General features: G+C 39.4%; 1 protein-coding gene across 1 annotated transcript in view; it reads left to right on the top strand.

The window, feature by feature from the left end:
• The window catches only part of LOC125486289 (S100P-binding protein-like), a 53,164-nt gene that overhangs the window by 27,160 nt on the left and 8,256 nt on the right, over positions 1–17,748 (top strand). Inside the window, exon 6 of the transcript XR_007264974.1 lies at positions 17,139–17,232. The gene's annotated coding sequence lies outside the window, so the exon portion shown is untranslated. The remainder of the gene's footprint in view (positions 1–17,138; positions 17,233–17,748) is intronic.

Raw genomic sequence — 17,748 nt, 5'->3', positions numbered from 1 at the left:
GGGGAGAAAATGGAGTCCAGATAGTTGGAGATCAGTTCGGTGGGGCAGGAGCAGGCGGAGACAATGGGTCGACCAGGGCATTCAGGTTTGTGGATTTTGGGAAGGAGATAGAAGCGGGCAGTGCGAGGTTGGGGAACGATGAGGTTGGAGGCCGTGGGTGGGAGGTCACCTGAGGTGATGAGGTTGTGGATGGTTTGGGAGATGATGGTTTGGTCCTCCGGGGTGGGGTCATGATCAAGGGAGCGGTAGGAGGAGGTGTCGGAGAGTTGGCGTCTGGCCTCGGCGATGTAGAGGTCAGTGCGCCATACTACAACTGCGCCTCCCTTGTCCGCGGGTTTTTTGGTGAGGTTGGGATTGGAGCGGAGGGCTGCACGTTCTGCGGGGGAGAGGTTGGAGTGGGTGAGAGGGGTGGAGAGGTTGAGGCGATTGATGTCTCGACGGCAGTTGGAGATGACGAGGTCGAGAAAGGGTAGGAGGCCTTGGGGTGGTGTCCAGGAGGAGGGGGTGTGTTGGAAGCGGGAGAAGGGGTCAGTAGAGGGAGGGTTAGGTTCACGGTTGAAGTAGTAAGCGTGGAGGCGGAGGCGGCGGAAAAACTGCTCTATGTTCAAACGTGACCGGTATTCGTTGATGTGTGGGTGAAGGTGGACAAAGGTGAGCCCTTTACTGAGGGCTGACCGTTCGTCCTCAGTAAGGGGGAGGTCTGGGGGAATGGTGAAGACTCAGCAGCGCTGGGTGCTATTGTCCCCTCTGGAGCTGCTGGCTGTGGGCAGAGCGACGTCGGCGTGGGCGGTGGGCGGAGTTGTGTCGGCGTGGGCTGTGGGTGGAGTTGCGTCGGCGTCGGCGTCAGCGGTGGGCGGAGTTGCGTCCGCGTCAGCGATGGGTGGAGCGGCATCGGCGGTGGGGGGAGCAGAGTAGGCGGTGGCAGCAGCGGTGACGGTAGGCGAGTCTTCAGTGTCTGTGGTGTTGGTCACAGAAATGGAGGCGGTGGCATCGGCAGTGATGGCGTTCGCTGTCCCGGAAGTGGGGTACCCGGTGGTGGCGGATGTGATGTCATCTGTGGGTTCTCCGACAGTGGCCTCATGGCCAATGGCGGCGGGCACATTGTGGGGAAGGTCCTGTGTATGGCTGGGGATTTGGGGGGTGGAGGAAGCCCGTTTTGGGTGGTAGGCACCAGTAAGTTTACTGTACTTAAGATTTTTAGTGTCCAATAAAGCTGAGTAGTATTGTGAGTTCAGGTTGTGGATCCTACGAGGAATAAAAAACAGGAGAGGTCCTTGGCAGGCCTGGGAGAGGGAGGCTTTGAGCTGGGGTAGGCTTGATTGTAGTGATCGGAGATGCCGGCGCATTGCTGCGAGTGTGTGTTTCAGGAGTCGCAGGGAGAAATGCTTCTGAAGGATCTCAATGCTATGAATGTAGATATTGTCACGGCTGGGGCCAAATTGGGAAGGCTTGAATGTGGACTGTAGTCCATTGGGGATGATCTGGTTCCGTAGGCAGGTACTAAGAAAGGTGATGTGGCTGTAGTACCTGGTTTGCTTCAGGACATGGTCGAGCAGTTTCAAGGCCGAAGAGATTACGAGAGAGTTGCAGTGGGAGAGAGATCCCCTGAGGTTTGTGCGGAGGGAGGAGGGTAACTTCTTCAGGCTAGGCATCCTTAGAAGAGGCTTCGCAGTGTGCTTTAGTTCCTCAACCCCAATAACTAACATACATGATTTGGTTATTGTTTCAGAGATAGTAGGAACTGCAGATGCTGGAGAATCTGAGATAACAAGGTGTAGAGCTGGATGAACACAGCAGGCCAAGAAAATGAAGGGTCTAGGCCCGAAACGTCAGCTTTCCTGCTCCTCTGATTTGGTTATTTATCTGTTTTATGGGATCTTGCTGTGTGCAATTTGGATATCTTTACATTTCAAAAGTACATTATCAATTTTAAAGTAGTTCCTTCTTGACTACAGAATTTTGAAAATCACTTTTGCTCCTTTGTAATGCAATTAACATTAGCAGATGTTATATGCAAGTAGTTTCAAGCATTATAGTATGTAATGCAAATGGTATTATTCAGTCTGTTTTAAGTTTTATCACAATTCTGTGTAACAAATCATTACCAAGCAGATTGATGATGTAAAAATAAATCCCTTAAGAAATATCACGTTAGTGGCAACAAATCATTAATCTGTTCATCTGACAGATGTTTTATAATCAAGTGTTGAGTTATATACTTCACAGTTTTGGAAAAGGTGCTTTAACACTCTTGCTGTTTAGTATGCTATATTTTACATGTTCTCAAATTGCATTGATGTTAAATCCTGAGCTATTAACGAAACAGCTCATATCTTTTTAAGCATGTCAACTACTTTAGTTACAATTCATTATTTTTGCAATTAAGCATCTTCACTAGAGGGAGGATACATTTACTAAGACTTTATGTTATTTAATAAAAGCATAAGTACACTCTTCACACAATTTAGTATCATAATTTTTATTTTGAAAATATGTTCATACATTTGTAGAATTTTACATTATGTACAATTGTTGGTAAAAGTGTAAAATATTTTAATTCACATACAGAAAGTAATCATGCCAGCCCTCTTAAAGAGTTCATAACTTTTTATATGTTCGCAAATTGCTCAATTTCTTCGTCAATTAAATTAATGTATGGATTTGCTTAACCTCCATGCCAATATTTTTAAGTTTACAAAAGAATCAAATATCAAAGCATCTTCAAAATGGAAGCATATAACACAGCTATAAATTATCAATGCATCAAGCTTAGGTACTTTATTTTCCATCCCAGGATCTGTCAAACGATCTCAGACATTGAAGTACGGAAGCAGGTCATTTCTGATACTGACTCAAATGATCAACAACCTACTTCAATCATTTCTTTCAACTCTGTGCCTCATTTAGTCTTTTCATAATGATTTTATTCAACCCTCAAAATGTGATTGAATCAGCTTTATTATCCATTATGTGGCAATGTGCTTAGCCCTTATTCTAATAACCCTCTAGGTTATTTAATTATATTCTTTTCTTGCTGCTTGTACTGATCCTAAATTTGTACCCACATGTAATTGTTTAATTTCCAATGGAACTGACCTCTGCTTACTTAAAGAATTTAATGTTTTTGAACATTTATGTTAGCTAGACTCTTGATTTCAGTTACAAGCCTCATTTTCATGTTTGTCGTAGATATCCACACATTCTCCTGGTCAATTAATGTTGCATATTTTCATGGCTTCAGTATTTTTCAATAATTCAGTGCTTAAAACTGCAATGTTCCAGCACCTTTTATGGATTCATCTTTGCCACTGCTTTTGTACTCCGTGCTCCTTTATATAAAATCCAGAATTCGTATTTACTTTCCTGATCCTTTTAAAAATCTGCACTGTGGATTTCCTTGTCTCCATTCCAATGACAATAGTACTAAAAGGTAACTAGATTTAGGGAATATTTTAATTATCGTTTCTGTGTTTGTCCCCCTCTCTCACTGTCTGTGTCTGTCTGTCGCTATCACCTGTGTCTCTCCTCTCTGTGTCTGTCTGTCTCTCTCTCTCGCTTTCTGTGTCTGTCTCTCTCTGTGTCTATCTGTCTGTCTCTGTGTGTGTGTGTCTGTCTCTCTCTCCTGTGTCTCTGTCTCTGTGACTCTGTGTCTTTCTCTCTTTCTGTCTGTCATTGTCTTTCTCTCTGTGCCTGCCTATGTGTGTGTGAGTCTCTCTCTCTTTGTTTATCTGCCCCTCCCTCCCTCCCCCCCACTCTGTCTCTCTCTCTCTCTCTCTCTCTCTCTCTCTCTCTCTGTCTGCCTGGTTGTGTGTCTCTCTCTGTCTGTCCCTCCCTCTCCCTCTCCCCCTCTCTCTCTGTCTGTCTATCTCTCCTTCCCCTCCCTTCTCTCTCTCACTCTCTGTCTGTCTGTCTGTCTGTCTGTCTGTCTGTCTCTCTCTCTCTCTCTCTCTCTCTCTCACTCTCTGTGTGTCTCTCTCTCTCTCTGTGTTTGAGTCTCTCTGTCTTTCTATCTCTGGCTGTTTGTCTGTCTGTCTGTCTGTCTCTTTCTTTCTGTGTCCTCCCACTACCCAACTTTTACATTCGTCATCTTCTGGGTTTTTATTTGTAGCTCAATCAGTTTGTCCATGTCTTTTGTATTTTCTGATAAAGAGTAGATGATTTTCTGATGGTGATGAGAAGCCAGAAATTATTGTACACATTAGTAGGAATGACATTTTTAGGTAAAGATTAAAGCAATAGAGTGCATTTAAGAGGTTAAGTAGAAGATTAAAAAATAAAATCTTACAAGTAATAATTTCTGGTTTACTCCCAATGCCAAACTCGCATGAGGGAAGGAACAAAAGATTAAAGGAGATAAATTAATGGCTGAAGAGCTGGTGTATTGTTCAGGGATTCAGAATTTTGGACAATTGGAATGTCTTTTGGGATAGAAAAGACCTGTTCAAAAAGGGTGGGTCTAACCTAAACTGGAAAGGGACCAATATCTTAAAAGGGAGATTTGCTCATTTTATGAAGGGAGACTTTATACTGATAGAGAAAGCGAATGGAGGAATTCTAAGTAGCAGTGTGAATGGAAGGATCAACAGGGTAGATTCTGAATGTGACGAGAGCACGTCAATTAGAAAAGAAAGACAAGAGAAGGTCAGAGTATATAGTAACTCTGAAGATCTAAATTGCATTTATTCAATGCAAGTGGTCTTGCAGGTAAAGCTGATGAACTCAGGGCATGTTTAGGAACATGGGACTGGAATGTCATAGCTATTACAGAAACTAGGCTGAGAGATGGACAAGACTGGCAGCTCAATGTTCCCGGTTTTAGATGCTATAGGAAGGATTGAAAAGGAAATGGGGGGGCGGGTGGGGGGCTAGCGTTTTTGATTAAGGAGTACATTACTACTACATTCCCTACTACAACTAGGGAAGGTATTTCTGAAAAACTGTCCAATGAAATTACATAGGTAGAAATTGCAAATAAGAAAGAAAGGATCACTTTGATGGGATTGTAGTACAGGTCTCCCAATAGTATGAGGGGAATTGAGAAACAAATATGTAGGGAGATCTCAGATATATGTAAACATAATAAGGTTGTAACAATGGGGAATATTAAGTTTCCAAGCGTTGACTGGGGCTACCACACTGTTAGATATTTGGATGGTGAAGAATTTGTCAAATGTGCTCAAAAAATTTTCTTTATCAATATGTGGGTGGTCCTACGAGAGAAGGAGCAAAACTAGACCTGCTTTGGGCGATAAGGCAGGGCAGGTGACTGAAGTAAAAATGGGGGAACACTTTGAGTCTAGCGATCATAATTCTATTAGTTTCAAAATGGTTATGGAAAAGAATAAGCCTTCCATAACAGTTGAATTTTTTAATTGGAGTAAGGCAAGTTTTAATGGTATGAGCCAAGAACTTTTAAAAGTCGACTGTTCGCAGGTAAAAGGACGTCTGACAAGTGGGAGGCGTTCAAAAGTTGATGACGTGAGTTCAGAGGCATTTTGTTCCTGTTAGTGAAAGGTAAGGCTGGTAAGATTAAGGAACATGGATGAATAAAGATATTGAGTTTCTAGTCAAGAATACAAGAGAATTTTTTTTAGATATAGTCAACTTAGTTCAATTGAATCTCTTAATCAATATAAAGAGTGCAGGGGCATTCTTAAGAGGGAATTCAGGAAGGCAAACAGGGGATATGAGATAACATTGGCAGATAAGGTTAAAGATAATCCAAAGAGATTCTACAAATACATTAAGAGCAAGAGGGTAACTAGACAGAGGGTAGGGCTTCTTAAAATCAAGGAGGTTGTCTTTGTGTTGAACCCCAGGAGATGGGAGATATACTAAAGGAACATTTTGCATCACTTTTTACTGTGGAGAAAGAAATGGAGACTAGAGAATGCAGAGAAGTAAACTTTGATGTTTTAAATACAATTCATATTACAGGAGAGAAAGTTGGGGAGGTCTTAGAGAATATAAAGGTAGATAAACCTCTGGGATCTGATCAAGTATATCCCAGAATGTTGTGGGAAACAAGGGAGGAAATCACAAGACCCCTTGCAGAAATATTTGCATCATCTATAACTACGGGTGAGGTGCCTGATGCCAGGAGGATGGCTAATGTTTCTCCTTTTTTTTTAAGAAAGGTTGTAGGGAGAAACCGGGGAGCTATAGACCTATGGGTCTGACTTCGGTTGTGGATAAATTGTTGGACGTGATTATAACAGGATTTATGGACATTTAGAGAGGCAAAAATTGATTAGGGATAGTCAGCATGGTTTTGTGAGAGGAAAATCATGCCTATAAACTTGATTGAGTTTTTTGAGGAAGATACCAAAAAGGTGGTTGATGGCAGAGCAGTAAATGTTGTTTATTTGGACTTTAGTAAAGCCTTTGACAAAGTTGTGCATGGTCGACTAATTAGTAAAGTTACGCCACATGGGATTCAGGGTGAGCTTGCCAATTGGATCCATAATTGGCTTAATGGCAGGAGACAGAGTAATGTTGGAGGGTTGCTTTTCAGACTGGAGGCCTGTGACCAGCGGTGGTTTCACAGCTATTGGTTCTGAGTCCTCTTTTATTTGTCATTTATATAAGTAATTTGGATGAGAATATAGAAGGCATGGTTAATAAGTTTGTGGATGACACCAAAATTGGTGGCATTGTAGACAATGAGGAACGTTTTCTAGGATTACAAGGGATCTTGATCAATTGGGTCAATGGGCTGAAAAATGGCAGATGGAATTCAATCTGGATACATGCGAGGTGTTGCATTTTCATACAACAAACCAGGGTAGGGCTTATACAATTAATGGTAGAACTTTGGATTGCTTAGAACAGAGGGACCCAGGGGTGCAGGTACATAATTCTTTAAACTTTGCATCACATATAGACAGGGTGGTTAAAAAGGTGTTTGGCACACTTGCCTTAATTGCCTGGTCCTATGAGTATAGGATTTGGAATGTTGGTGAGGCCTCTTCTGGAGTACTGTGATCAGTTCTAGTTGTCTAGTTATGGAAAGGATGTTATCAAGCTGGAGAGGATTCAGCAGAGATTTACCAGGATGTTGCTGGGTATACAAGGTTTAAGTTATAAGGAAAGGTTGGATAAGCTGGGACTTTTTTTGCTGGAGCGTAGGTGATTGAGAGGCGACCTGATAGAAGTTTATAAAATAATTTGCGGTATAGATAGAGTTAATGGTAGTTGTCTTTTCCTTAAGATGGGGAATTTCAAGACCAGGGGGCACATTTTGAAGGTGAGGGGCGAGAGATTTACAAAAGACATGATGCAAATTTTTTACACGGAGTGTAGTTCGCATGTGGAATGAACTTCCTGATGAAGTGTTGAATTAAAACACATTTGAATGGATATATGAATAGGAGAGGTTTGGAGGGATATGGGCCAGGAGCAGGCAGGTGGGACTAGTTTAGTTTGGGATTATGTTCGGCTGTTTTCATGCTGTATGATTCTATGGCTCTGAGTCACCAGATTCAAAGCATTAACTTTGCTTTCTCTCCACAGATGCTGCCAGACCTGCTGAGTTTCTCCAGCAATTTCTATTTTTGTTTCAGATAGTATCTGCAGTTTTTTGTTCTATTCTTTTGTACAGTCGGTTCTGATAGAACGCATGTTTCCTCAATGCGAATTGGCTGTAACATGATTGAAGAATAGGAGAACGCTATTTGTAAAACACAAACTTTCCCTACCAGTGTTGGCTATAATGTGATTCTGTCCCCATTGCTTTAAGTATCCAGTTATTGTGTGATTTTCTATAGCGTGAGGTCGCGTGAGAATGCGTTATATCAAAACCGACTATATTATCTTAGTTTACCTTAACATTCAGGCAAATTCTGATGTTCCCTTTATGCCCCTGTCTAGTTAATTTATGTAATAGGCACAAAATGTGTCCCATGGGGAATGTATTTAGATCGTACACCTAGCTAATACTTGACAGTCCAAAAATACATGCACTTATTCCTCCTTCAGTCCTATTCTTTGCCTCGACCTATGCCATTGCTTTCCTTTGAACACAATAGCCCTAATTCTCAAGTTTTCTATTTGATGTTTTCTGAAGCGCAGTTTGAAATTTTAAACATCCAAGTGTCTTGTCCAAGTTGACTTTTCCTTGTTTTGAAACATTTGTTTTTCTCTTCTGTTCTTCAAGCTTTCCCATAACTATTATGCAGTTAACTGGGCTACAATTAGCTGACTACTCTTTTTTTTTCTCCCCCTTTTTAAAGCATAATGCAGTATTTGCCACTCAACAAATTTAGTACACTTTCTCTTGCCAAAGAATTTTGAAAGTCATATTTAACTGTTTTCTCAGCATCATCCTTCGGATAGTAGGATTATACAGCCTAGACTTCTATGAGCCTTGAGGCATATCAATCCTCGTAATGGTCTCCTTTTACTAATTAGTTACTTATAAATAGTGGCAAAAATATTTATTCAGCATTTTTTGTTCCGCAAGTTTGGCATCTTCATTCCACAGAGATGCCACACTTTGATTTTGCTTTGAGATGCTCATAAAAGCCCTTATTATTACGCTGTGCGCTGTCTGTTTTCACTCAAACGTAGTCCTGCTTAATCCATCTTTGTTTCTCATTGTGTTTTTAATTGCTATTAGTTATTATTTTTAATGATCCAAGGAAATCTGAATATCCAGCCAACCTCATTGCAAATGGTTCAGATGTTTTGTTTGTGCCCAACTAATTTTACAATTAAATATTTATGTAGGGTGAATTAAGTTTAACAGTGGAAAAGCAATTTGATCTTGTTCTTCAAATGCTTTTTAAAAAAATTTTATATTGGATTCTTTTGCAAAGTAGCATTTTGCTATTGGAGCATTGTTACATAGAATACTGACTTGCAAGTATATTGCTGTTTCTTCATCATTGCTCGGTCAAAATCCTAGAACATACCCACCCCCACACACAGTTGTTCAACAAGGCAGCTCAATACCACCTTCTCAAAGGCAAAGAGGGAGGGGATAAGTGCTGAATTTGCCAGTGACATCATCAAATGAATTGATTTTTAAAAAAAAATACACTGCCCTATTCTTGTAAACTTCCTCAGAGTTGCTTTGACTCTGCTGCTTTAATTTTTACTGACTGTGCAGCTGAAATTCCATTATTTTAGTAAAACTAGCAGCAGCTGCTATCGTCACAGAGAGCAATAAGTCTGCTGCCTAATGAGAGCATGTCTCCGGTAAGGGGGTGAGATCAAAAAGGTGGGATCTTCATGGTAATGTCAGGTGGTGTGGGAATTGAACCTGTGGTCTTGGTGTCACTCTGCATCGCAAACCAGCTGAGCGAACCAACTCCTATTATAAATCTAAACAGTTCAGTGTGAGTAATCATGAGGGGATTTTACCATGTTGCACTTTCAAAGCCAGTGTTATGCTCCCACTTTATTAAAACATCCCAGAAGCATCAGCAGATGCATCAATGGAAAAGAAGGATACCATTTATATACTGACTTGTAATACCTCAGGACCTTATGAAGCACTTTAGTGCTAATAAAATACTTTGAAATTTAAGACAGAAAATGTGACAGTCCATGTACACATAGCAAGTTTCCACAGACTGAAAATGGATAATGATCACCATTTTTGTGATGTTGATTTGAGGGATAAATATCGTCCAGAACATAGAGAACTTCCCTGTTTTTCAAACTGGTTTCATGGAACTCAATCTTGCAGGTTGCGGTGGTTCCCACTACCACAGGCTAAAACAGCAGGAGAATCCCATCAATAAATGATTTTTGAATTTGAATTTCTGGAGTAAGGGATGAATCATAACTTTGTAAGTCAGAGGCAAGCATTAGTATCTGAGCCAACTGATGCATCAATAAGGAGAACCACACTGATGGTTCTGTAGTAGCGTTGGTTAACTTGCATGAGCTAGATTAAAATAGGTTTCTTTAAACTCTTGCTAAATAAATGGCCATTTTACTTGTGTAAATCCTTTTTACAAATTGTACAATTGGATTATTGCTTTACAAAGATCAATCTATGTGAAAACACTGACATTCGCCTGTGTCATTTTGGCTCAATAGTTGCACTTGCTCTGACTAGTTATAAGGAGAGGCTGGATAGGCTGGGACTGTTTTTTCCCTGAAGTGTTGGAGGCTGAGGGGTGACCTTATGGAGGTTTATGAAATCATGAGGGGCATTGATAAGGTGAATAGCTAAAGTCTTTCTCCAAGGGTAGGGGAGTACAAAACTAGAAGGCATAGGTTTAAGGCAAGAGGGGTAAGATTTAAAAGGGACTTTAGGGGCAACTTTTTCCACACAGTTGGTGGTGTGTGTGTGGAATGAGCTGCCAGAGGAAGTGGTAGCAGCAGGCACAATTACGACATTTAAAAGACATTTGGACAGGTAGATGAATCGGGAAGGTTTAGAGGGTTATGGGCCAAATGTAGACAAATGGGACTAGACCAGTTTAAGAAACCTGGTCGGATTGGATGAGTTGGAACAAAGGGTCTGTTTCCATATTGTATGACGATGATTTGCGTATATGAGGTCAGTTGATTGTCAAGTGGAGCCCTGTATGAGTGCCGTATTATTGAAGTCTATGTATTTTGGAACAGACATTTTAGCAAGTCTACTCTGTCTTCTCACGTGAACATAAATGTGTTACTTGCTTTAAAATGGCACTATTTGTAAAAGCACAGACATTTTTGCAGTGTTCCATTCAATATTTATCCCATCAAACAACATTACCTCAAAATAGTTTAACAGTCCTATTATTGGTCTTCTGTGAAAATTTGCATGCTGCTTTTACCGATGTAACAATCATGACTACACCAAAAAAATTTGCATAGCTGATTACTGAAAAATGATTACTGTTAATTTTAGATCATTCATTTTGACATCCAGGCATCTTTAGGAAGTCACTTTTTTTTTGAATTCTTCAAATTTAGTGCTGTGTATCTGCATGATACTGGATTGAAATATGAAAATCCCTCCTTTTTAAATTCTTTAACACTGACAAAATCTAATAAAAAATATCTTTAAGCAATTATATATGCACAAATGAAATAAATATGAATTCATGTTTGGCTTCATTAACTTATACATGCTTTCATAAGTATTACCTCCAGTAAAGATTAATAAATTATCATTCTAGAAAGCAAACCCCATCTGAATGAAACAAAAATTAATTTGAAAGGCGTGGGCTTGGATCCCAATTCACTGAAGGCTTGATTTTTCAAAGATTGTTTGAAGTCTTCCAACAAGTGCAAAATATGGAACGTGACATGTATCATTTGCACTTTATCTCTCCATTCTGCAGCATTCATTTTAAGTATCCACTGCCTGCGCTACATGCCATCTGTGACTATAATGGTCTGCTCCTAGGCTTTTACCATTGTCTGTTTGAGAAAACCTTGCAGCAGCACTGTTGAGATAGTCAACTCAACTTATGGGAAATGATAGCCATGTGCTGATCATAGAAACACTTTGTCTGTAAATCATTCATATTTTTGCCATGACTGGAACAGTTTGAGTTAGGGAAAGCACAATTAGCTTACTTAAACTAAGAATAACAAGGTAGATTTTCTGATGTCCCAGGACAAGCATCACTGTGAATATAAATCACAAGTGGATAATTGTAATTCCTAATAACGTGGAAGAAGTGGACTGAAGAGAAGGACATTGCTGGGCGTTTGAAAATTCCTACCTATCCTCGTTAATGTGTTCACTCTACGCAGACAAATCCATACATTGCTTGCTAGTGTCTAAACATAGGAAACTACAGTGGCAATTAAAAAGAAAATTCAAGACCGATATTGCAAAAGGCCTTACTCAAAAAAAAAACTTCTGTTTCAGAACATGCTGAAGTTTACAGAAAATGGATGATGACTAATACCTCAGCATTTTAAAAGAGAAATCTATTAGGGAGTCCCTGATATAGGGATGTTAGGGAGCTGGCTGATATATATAATTAATTTTCTATAAACCGAACAGCTGTAAGAAGTCAGCTGGATATCCATGGTAGGCAATATTTTTGACCACTATCTTCTTGCTTGTAGATGGTTTTTAATTTTGATCACAGACTGAAAAGATATAAATATGTTAATTATGGAACTGTTGTCTACCACCTCATGTCAGATTTCTTCTTCAGGATGAAAACCAAAGAAGACAATTTTCTGTTTTCAAAAGGAGGAACACTTTTTTTCATATGGATGTGGTGATGTTGTGGGTTAGGAATTTGTACTTAAACCCTGGTTTAGTCTGTCATAACATACTTGCTATTAGAGGCATCACCAACCAGCTTCTTTTAAGAATATAATTTCTTAAAAAGCCTTGAAAATGGGCACCATTATGAGGGCTGCATTTATTGCTTATCCCTAGCTGCCCCTGAGACTGCGGTGTGATTGGTCTCCTTCCAGTAACTTCTTAATACAGCTTTTAAATGAGGAACTTGGTAGAGGTTGCTTCAAGTCCACGGTATTGGTATGGGACTTTTTGATTGATTTTATTGTCACATGTATTGAAGTACAGCGAAAAGCTTTGTTTATGAGCAGTACAGGCAGATCATAGTAAGCAAGGAGGTACAGATTAAAAAGACTTAGACAGACGCATACAGGTTACATTGCACAGGGTGTGCGCTAGGCGAGATCAAGTTTAGCAAGATCAGCATTATTTGAGGCTAGAGAGTCCATTCATCAGTCTGGCCTGTTTTCACACTGTAGGGATTCTATGATGATGATGATAATAACTGGTGTCACCTATAGTCTGGACAGATTGTGGAAAGAAGCCTGCCTTCCTTAAAGGACCTTGGTAAGCCAGTTGGATTTTTTTACAACAATCTAATAGCTTTGTGGCCACTTTTACAGATACCAGACGTTTTTTTAGTTGCTAGTTTTTGAAAAACAAGGCAAAGTCTCAAATTACTGAGGTGGGATTTGAACTCATTCTTTGGATCCTAAGACCAGTCCTCTTATTAGTAAGTAAAAAAAAAATGACTACCTGAGCATACGCTACATGCCTCCAAAACCGAAATAACGTGATTATAGTTTCATCTAACACTGTGCAGTTTAGAAAGTCGCTTTCGCTCAATATTACCAGCTAACAGCTTCGTGAGATGAAAACTACCATTTATTTCTATAGCCTGTACCTTGTCTGGAAAGAGCAAATGGTTTATTTAAACAAAATTTCAATTGGAATTGTGGCTAACCTGTAGAGATTGAAAGTAATAACGTCTTTTTGAACGTTTTATTTAAAAAGTACTTCGGTTCCTGTTAAGATGATGCTAATTTATTTTTATTTAATTAATTGGCTAATGTGTCAACAGTAACTGATAACTCTCTACCATTAATGTAATAAAATATCCCTAGCTGCTATGCAGTGGAATAACAAAACAAACTTACGACACAAACCACATCAGGAGATTGGCTCAGATGACCAAAAGCTTAGCCAAAGTGTGTCTTAAAGGAGGAAAGCGAGGGAGAGTAGTGAGAGGGAGACTAATCCAAAGCTGACAGTCTAGGCAACTGAAGGCACAGCATCAATACAGATAAATACAGTAAATAAAATTGGTGACGCTGAAGAAGGTGATGAGAATTTTACAATCAAGATTTTACTTGACCAAGAGCAAACTTAGGTCAGGGTTGATATGTGACTGAGAGAAGGTGCAGAGAAATGACCAAAATGAGCAAAAGGTACTCAGCTATGTTTTGAATTCTGCCTCATGTTGACAATTAATCTTAACTTTGCTGAAAGCTGAAGTGGAAGACCATTATACCTTTTTTCTTTTATTGCTTATTTGGCAGATGGTTGCTCAATAAGTACGGACTACATTATGTCCATTCCTGATTTTTTTGCTGCAAACTTGGAAACCAATGAAACAATTTCAGGCTGAAATGGATCATTGGCTTGACTTATTTTAACATTTAAGTTTACTTGACTGCATGGCAGGAAAGAAATGGAACAAGTTATTGAACAAGATGTGACCCTATCACTTTCAGCTTTGAAATACACCATCATGCATTAAAAATGAGGCCAATGTTTTGAAATTTTAGTGGGAAGCTTACTCCACCAGCATTATTCAATGGTGTGAAATGTGTGTCTATGATCAGCTACTATTTGGGCAACTTCACAGTTATTGAGGATTGATAAAGGACAGGGGTTACCTCAGAAAATTGTGCTACACATATCTATTTTCTGTTCAATCATAATCTTAAAATAATTTTGGATTTTAGGAGAATCAAGGGAAATGCAGAACAGTGAAGATGATGAACTCAAATTCTGTCATTTTGAAGGAGGCTAGTCAAGCTGTATGGCTTGGTCTGCTCCTAATTCTCATGTACAAATGCTAAAAACAACTTTTGTACAGTGTTTCTAGAGTTTTATGCAAATTTCTATTTCAATGCATGAATAGCTCACTTCACCTATTTTCAGGCCATACTACACTTCTATGACAGCATATACACTGTGTTCTATCCCCTAATTAACTAATTTTCTCCCTTCACATGACTTGCAAAGTTCTTGTATGTTCTTGCAAAAGGGCAAGTTCTTGTCGTGTTTGAGATGAAAGACTGCTTCCAGGACCCTGCTGATGATTGCTTTAACCAAGGTCTAGCAAGCAAACAAGCTAAAATGTTTTTAAAGTTCTGGTCAGAGTACTGTATGGACTAGGTTTAACAAATCCCCACAGCTGAAACTATAGGAATCCAGTCTAGACAATTTTATGACTTCTGTCATTCATCAACATGTCAGGCTTTACACTGAGCTAACATGAACTTAGTTGTGTTTTTGTGTTTGCTCTGATTGAGTTTTGTTGAAGTACATTCTTTTTGAATTAGGAAGAGTTTCTATGGAGATTACAGGACTGAACTATCGCAGCCTGGAAGTTAGTCTCCTTTAGAAACCTCCAGCAATTGTAATCGGTCCGTTACTCCCAAAGGAAATTCAAAGGTTCCTGCACCTGAGAACTTTCAGCAACTTACAACTGATTAATCATATCAATGGCAGTGCGAAGTTCTCAAATTTAGATATGACAACTTATAATACGTCCACGGTAAGAGAAGAAGTGCTGACTCATCTGAACAGGATGATCCATTTTGGGTAACAATTAAATCAACATTTGCTATGAAATTTCTAAACAAAAATATATCTATTCTGCAACAAATTCTCTTTATAACATTCAAAAGTGACCTGAGGTACATCTTTACGGAATATTACTGTACAAGGTCTTTGTCTTTCCTCATGCAGGATTTCCAGAATTAGAAATGTTCTTTTCATGTTGGTTTAGTGCTAAAATTTCAATTCTTACACGTCAATTGAGATTAGTACTGCAATGGTCCTATCAGTTATTCTTTTGTTACTTGAGTGTAGGGTGGGTGTTCTGAATATAGCACTACATGCTAGATGTAAAATCAAGGAACTTTACAGTTTTAAAGTGTATTTTGACATCTATGCATGAAATGTTATGCTTTTGTTCTTTGAATTCTACTTGCAGTTATGCTGTATCAATGTGACTAAAGCAAATTAACTGATTATTTTCATATTGCTAGTTAGGGTTGCTTGCTGTGTGCAAGTGTTGTTGCTGTGTTCCCTACAGTGCATGTACTTCAAAAGTATTTCATTGGCTTTAAAACATCTTGAGATGATGAAATCTTCAACGTCAGTTGATAGTACAAAGATTAGATGTGAAAATTTAAGGTTTTGGGCAAACAATGCGGAGGGGATTATTAGGAAGAACGTAGTTTTCGTCCAGTGAGTAATGACCTGGTACTTGTTACTGATAAGGATGGTGTACCTACAGATGGTGAATGATCCCAAAATGGAATTGGATGGGCATTTGAAGAAATAAGTTTGCTTGGCAATGCGAGTAAGGTGGGGGAATGGGTCTAACTGGTTAATTCTACAAAGAGCCGGCGTACATTTAAAGGGTTGAACAGCTTCCTTCCGTGCTATATGAAGTCTACAGACATAAATTAATAGTATTTCCCCCTTCTACCAACTCCCAGAGGATGGAGAATATTGTGTAATCAGACAGGAAGGTGTGGATCGAGATTAAGACAGTGGTGGGAAAGTTCAAACACAGCCTTCCCACCTGGGGGGCACTTAAGGGCCTCAAGTGACCATTAAGGATCAGTCTTGAGCCTTATCCACTGTCACTGGTATTTAATCATTAGTCACTGGGATGACACCTGCTAGAAATACCCTGGCAGATTAGGCCTGGGGCCTAGAGTATTGTGCCTCCTTACCATGCACTCTGTGACTTGCGAAAGCAACCACCAATAAGCAGGCTTGGTTCTGGAGTAAGATCACCCAATCTTACCTGTCTACCTTGGGGCATCCTTGTCTGGTCCCACTGAACCTGCCCCACACGCCATATCCCTGGGACTCCATTGTTGATCCTCTGCCTAGCCTACACTGCAGTACAAACCCCTGATCCCAGCAATGCTGAAGATACCAGACTGCTGCCAGCATTTGGTTGGCCAGAAACTCTGAGGTGAGCTATTTGCAGTGTACTAGGTAAAAATACCTCTCATAGGAGCCAAGGAACCTGATGCCATGACTTAATCCCATCAGGCTTCTTGAAAATGGCTACGAGAGGGCCTTCGAGATGTGTACATGGTCCCCCCCACCATGACCACTACATTCAATCCTATAGCTCTATAAATGTATGCCTTTCTATAGAAATTCACAAAAACAGACATTGGAAACAAATTTCAACAACTGTTAATGCGCATAGTACTTAATGGGATTAATATTTCAATGAACGTTCACTTAAGGATGACATAAATGTCAGTGAAGACCTCTTGTATATAAATTATATAGTTAGAGCCAGCCCAGTGAATATTGTTAAGTGTAAAAGCACTGATAAATGTTCCATACAATTTACAAAGTGCAGAGGCATTGTGTGATCAGTGATGTTTGTAACATGCCAGGTCTAGGTTATGTAATGCTGCTTTTTGATAACTCATGTAGGATCCAATACTTAAAATTAAATCTATATAAAGTGCATCTTTTAAACCTTCATCGTATGTTTATTTACTCTCCTGTTTATTTTGTATATTATTGACTAAATGACTTTGTTCCAGGACTTTTCTGTTTTATGTTGTCAACATAGTATGGAAGAAGATTCTTTTGATTAAATATTGCAATTGTTGTCTCTGTTTTTCATCCCATTTAGGCCACTTTATCCAATGTTGGGTAGAATACTGTATTACTGGGCTAGTAATCCACAGGCCTTGATATTGACATGGAGACAACTCCCACCGTAGCAGGTTGGAAATTTATATTCAGTTTACTGAATAAATTTGGAATTTAAAACAAAAACTAATACAAAAATCAGTGCTCATGATCCTATAGGATAATCATAAAATTCATCTCATTTACTAATATCCTCTAGAAATGAACCTTCTATCTTTACCCACTCTGCTTATAAAGAACAACTAATCTAAAACGACATGGCTAACTCTGAATTGCCCTTGAAATAATCTAGCTAGCCGCTCAGTTACGTCAAACTGCTGTGACAAAATATGCTAAACACCATGTGGATGGGAGCATTTCATGAAGGTGACCTTTTTGAGGGCAGTTAGGGATAGGCAATAAGTTGCTTTCACAATAATACCCAGAGCCTGTGAATGACTAAAAGAAACAGAGCTGAAATATCCTAAATAACAACCACTGAACATACTTTTTCAGTATATTTCTAGCCAAAATCAATAACGTCATTGCAAGCCAAGTTAAATAAAACTACGTCTCTCTGAAAGGCAAAATCCATAATCTAGTAGAAAAAA

The sequence above is a fragment of the Rhincodon typus genome, chromosome 27 (genome assembly GCF_021869965.1).
Source record: "Rhincodon typus isolate 14 chromosome 27, sRhiTyp1.1, whole genome shotgun sequence".
In the NCBI taxonomy this organism is placed as follows: Eukaryota; Metazoa; Chordata; class Chondrichthyes; order Orectolobiformes; family Rhincodontidae; genus Rhincodon; species Rhincodon typus.
The sequence above is the reverse complement of the archived record's forward strand: the minus strand, read 5'-3'. Positions and strand labels throughout refer to the sequence as shown.